This window comes from Ursus americanus, chromosome 32 (assembly GCF_024610735.1).
Source record: "Ursus americanus isolate L20-20 chromosome 32, mUrsAme1.1.p, whole genome shotgun sequence".
Lineage (NCBI taxonomy): Eukaryota > Metazoa > Chordata > Mammalia > Carnivora > Ursidae > Ursus > Ursus americanus.
This window is the reverse complement of record NC_142158.1, coordinates 36,385,988-36,391,185: the sequence shown is the minus strand read 5'-3', so window position 1 is coordinate 36,391,185 and position 5,198 is coordinate 36,385,988. Positions and strand designations below refer to the sequence as shown.

At 47.6% G+C, this 5,198-nt stretch overlaps 1 long non-coding RNA gene across 1 annotated transcript; it reads right to left on the bottom strand.

The window, feature by feature from the left end:
• Positions 1-1,571: 1,571 nt before the first annotated feature.
• On the bottom strand, positions 1,572-3,188 carry LOC148107355 (uncharacterized). The gene is made up of 3 exons (XR_015722588.1): positions 2,942-3,188; positions 2,638-2,831; positions 1,572-2,446 (listed from the first exon to the last, which is right to left on the bottom strand). It is a non-coding gene; the product is annotated as an uncharacterized LOC148107355 (long non-coding RNA).
• Between the last annotated feature and the right edge of the window lie 2,010 nt (positions 3,189-5,198).

The following is a 5,198-nucleotide window of genomic DNA, read 5'->3' as shown; positions in this document are numbered from 1 at the left end:
CAAGCACCTATTGTTCGTCGGAAGCCGTTTTTGCCCCAGGGGTCTCCGGGCTGTGTTCGTTGGGCTTGAACTCCTGCTAGCAAAACCGCCGGGTTGAGGGAAGGGTTCAGACTGTGCCTGGGCCCTGTGGTCTCTTCCAGGTCAGTGTATGGCATTTCCTTCCCCTTGCCACAGGCACCTGGGAGCATGTCTGCACGTGGAGAAAGACTTTCCCGTGGGAAGCCGGTTTTGGCAAACGGGTCCCAGTGCTCTGCTCCTCTCTTTTCACTCCTGCTGCCAGAAGCCCAGGGAGGATGGGAGGGCTTAGAACATGGCTGGGCACTGTGGTTTCTTCCGGAGAAGTGGAGGGCATTTGCTTTAGCTTGCCACAACCACTTGGGATAGGGTCTGCACCTCAGGAAAACTGTATCCGTGGGAAGCCGGCTTTTTGCAAAGGGGTCTCAGGGCCGTGGGCCTCGGCTGTCCCTCCGGCTCCCCAATGCACAGGGACGAGGTGAGGGGCTTAGACCATGCCTGGGCAATGTTGTTTCTTACACCTGGGTGTGAGGCATTTTGTTGACCTGGCTACCCCCACTTGGGATAGGTTTTCCACAGCAAGCACCTATTGTTCGTCGGAAGCCGTCTTTGCCCCAGGGGTCTCCGGGCTGTGTTCGTTGGGGTTGAACTCCTGCTAGGAAACCCGCCGGGACGAGGGAAGGGCTCAGTCGGTGCCTGGGCCCTGTGGTCTCTTACAAATCAGTGTACGGCATTTCCTTCACCTTGCCACAGGCAGTTGTGAGCATGTTTGCACGTTATGAAAGATTTTTCCGTTGGAAGCCGGTTTTTCTCAAATGGGTCTCCGTGTTGTGCTCCTCTGTTTTCACTCATGCTTCCAGAAGCCCAGTGATGATGTTAGGGCTTAGAACATGGCTGGGCACTGTGGTTTCTTCCAGAGAAGTGGATGGCATTTGCTTTACCTTGCCACAACCACTTGTGAGAGGGTCTGCACCTTAGGAAAACTGTTTCCTTTGGAAGCCGGCTTTTTACCTAATGGGTCAGGGCTGTGGGGCTCGGGTTTCCCTCATGCTACCAAAAGCACAGTGACGATGTCTGGGCTTAGACCATGCCTGGGGAATGTTGTTTCTTGCACATAAGTGTGTGGCATTCTGTTTACTTTGCTACAACCACTTTGGATAGGTTTTCCACATCAAGAACTTTTTTTTCTTCGGAAGCCGTTTCTGCCCCAAGTTTCCCATGCTGTGTTCGTTCGGGTTTATCTCCTGCTAGCAAACTGTGGTCTCTTACAGATCAGTGTATGGCATTTACTTCACCTTGGCACAGGCACTTGTGAGCATGTTTGCACGTTACGAAAGATTTTTCCGTTGGAAGCCGGTTTTTGTCAATCTCATAGGGAAGAAACAGAAACTCTTTGGCATAACCTGACTCACCCAGCATCAGGAAAGCAGTTCCAGAACTCAGCCCAGGGCCCCTGTCGCCTACCCAATTGTAGCCACCACCATGCCTCTATCGAAAGGAATTCCCAAAGACTCTCCTCTGACTCCACTACCAAAGAAACAGCAGATTGAATATGGCACTTCAAAATATCGAGATGATACATCTGGTATAGTTAGATACACAAGGTTTACCTTTATTTTTTTATTGTTTTTTATTACATAATGTTATAGTCTCCATACAGTATAGTAAATTTCGATGATACATTAGTTGCATATAACACCCAGTGCACCATGCAATATGTGCCCTCCTTACTACCCAACACCAGCATATATTTTAAACAGCAAAATGCTGCTCTGAATAATTTTGAATTTTCCCTCGACCCCCATTGTAACTCTTGGGATGAAAAGACTAATCAGTGATGAAACATCACCTTTGACAATTGGAAAGACATCATCCATATTTGTATGTGACGACAAAAGGCCATCTAACACTAAATGGTGGCCACTCACCCATATCTTAGGCCCAACTGTATAAACACTGTCAAACGTATATCTTAAAAATAGACAAAGAGTAAACCTCACCTTCCCTTTCTAATGAAAGAGTGTTTCTAGGAAACAGCTGTTCAAAATACATTCATAAGCAGTCAATGAACAGAGAAAATGGGATCCCCTGCAAAGTGCTCCAAGCTCAGAAACTAAGTACCTCCTTCACCAAATTCAGAACGCTGACAACTATTACTTAAGTTTTACTTCATGGCTCAACTAGAGAAAAGAGAAAAACCCAGGAGATGGTGGGTTCATGAGAGGTTTTACTTCCAGTCCTGATGTGGATATGACATTTCTCCAAATGGACCTGCCGCTTTCTCTGAATGCTGGATCCCGTGTCAAGCTGCCTCACTGACTCAGATGCAGACGTTCAGAACGTAGGGTGTCGCGGAGCCAGAGCAGAGAAGTGTTGTCAGATGGGGAGAAGCAGCTCCTCGGACCTAAAGCCTGCACACCTGCTGTGGTTTCTGGGAGAAGGGGAAACATAGACTTGTCTTTTAGTAGTAATTATCTCCCAGCCCATTGCCACCATTCCCAGGAAACAGCTAGCACAATGCTGAAGTTGGGTAAGGGCTCTGGGCCTTCCTAGCGCCCCACCTGTGCCTGAGGGAACAGGGAATACCCTGCTGAACTCGGGGAACTGCTCAAGGTCCATTACCTGCACTGTGTCGGGGGACAGGGGCACCGCACTGAAGTTGGGGACTGTGCGGTCCTTTCTCTCGCTCTTCTTGGGGGAACACGGGAAACCCTGGAATGTCTGCGAACCATCCCACAAAAGCTTTGCTGAGCGGGTGCCCTGGAGTTCCTGGGTCTGGAGTGTATGGCCAGTTGACGGAGACTAGGCAGAAGAGACTTTCAAGGGAAAAAGGAAAGAAAACTGAGTCTCAATGATGAACTCTCTCAACATGCCCTTCCAGAACCCTGCCTCTTACCCGGGGTGCCCCTACTCCCAGAAAGCCCACCTATGGCCACACAGCATGCATTCACCCAGCCAGGAACTCCACAGGTCCACTCTCTCAAAACTCCACTTCCTTGGCTCCTGGTCTGCGTCCTTGGGCTGCTCCGGATCTGCACACAGAGACGTAGCTCCACCCCCATGGGGTGATTGCTTGGGGAGTATGATGCTTCCAACTCCTTGAATGCCAGGCAACCGGCCCCATGACTCACAACTCTGGGAGTGCAGAGGTCCAGGAGGCACCTCCTTGGCTAAACGCCCTGAGCAGGCATGACGGGGATCATGGGCAGGGCTGCAATCACACACACACACACACACACACACACACACACACACACACACACACACGGCCCCTTTCGCGGACCCCTCTAGCTGCAGACCACCCTCAGAGCCCTGCCCCTTCCCTTCTGCACCAACCCTTCCTGCAAGGGTGTGCCTGGTTCCTGGCAAGGTCAGCTGCTCTCAGACTGTTCCAGCCTTGGGCTTTAGGAAATGCAATGCTTTTATGCATATCCAAGGCAATTTTAAGCGCCAAAAGGAATGCTCCAAGCGGGAATAGCTTTGCCTTCTTGTCTCACCCATGGAGTGGATAGTGCTTCTCAGACCTTCAAAACATCCTTCTAGGGTGAGCCCATATGTGCTGCAATCTATATACACATGCTTAGTTCTACAGGGAAGGAAGGAAAAGCCGGCCTTCTGTTCTGTCGCGGTTGTGAACCAGGAACATTTATTTTTCACTTGAAAACAGAGTGTTATTGTCGACACTAAATGAAGGAACCTTTTAAAACATTTTAGAGAGGAAGGAAGAGAGTTTTATTCAAACCCAAGTCAAGGACAGCTGCCTGGGAGACACAATATTCACAAAGAAGGGAGTGCTCCAGGGAAGGAACATTTAGGGCAGGGTCATATATTTGTTCTGAGTTGTGCTACGTACAGTTATACATCACGATGAGGAAGAAGGTTCCAGAAAGTGACAGACTTTTTCTTATGTTTTCAGTATGTACAAATCAGTATGACTTTAATCTTATGGGAGCAAGAAAGGTTCTTTTGTGTTCTCACCTTGATGTTGGCAAAGGCATTTTTTGGTTCTCTTTTTCTTTTTGATGCATATGGACAATAAGTGCTGGGGGCAGAAATAGGGCCCATGCTTTGAGGGTTTGCCCAGTCATTTTGAGCTGGGTAAAATGTTAAAGGAGAGCTTTCCTGGGAGGCCAAGATCAGGCCTCACAGATGGTATGACATAAAAATTACTCTTATCCTTATCATCACTACCAAATGGTGGAACGTGAGATGAAAGCACCTTTCCAATAGTAAAGAGACATCAAAGGACCCCTACAGAAGGTTACCTGCTCCATGGTCAACACAGGTAACAGAGGCGTTCATGGTCTCTGGACTCCTCCCCTTGTCCTGCCCAAATCTCTGAAGCATAGAGATCATTTACAGTCAGAATTTTACACATCTTAGAGATGTCTGGCACCATTCCCTTGGACTACAGAATACAACAGAATAGCTCACTGTCACAACACGAAAGTGCCCCTGGATACACTAAGTTCTTTCTCCGCAACGTTGGCCTTAATGAAATCATAATCGTAACATAGAAACACTACGATGGTTGGGAATAAATAATCACAGGTAAGGGAATATTTAGGAAATCTTTAGAAGCATTGTCTCACTCTATAGAAGAGGCTAACTGCTTTAAATACTATTTCCGACCTTACAGGACACTCTACAGACCAGAGCCTCCATCAATTAAAAAAGCATAGTTCTTTCAGTCACTTTAATATCAGAAAAATAGTATAGTATCTCTATTCCTAGGGATCTTTAAGTCTCCGACTCAAAGGTCCTCCACTGAGAGAATTATCTTCATGATCATGATGGGCAGAGGTGAAAAGGCAGCCGAATTCATTCCATTTGGCCACACAACAAGAAAATCCTAATACTTCCTAGGTTTCCAGATTGAGAAGACCTGGGGTAGAGCGAAATGGTACCTTGTATGGAAGAACAAGGGATTTGGAGTCAGTTTGGAGATCACACTTAGGTTTCTGACACTAAAATCCTCTGTAATTCATATCATTTCTGAGCCTTTGTCTATCCATCTAAAAATGGGACTCATTCTATCTACACCCCAGTTGAGAAGTTTACGAGGGAGAATGCTACTCAGAGCCAGTATGGATTCTCCCAAGAGCAGGTGCTCAGGAGCCATAATTACCATTGGGTCTATATCTTTTCCAGAGAAAAGAACACATGGTGAAACCGTGTTTCGA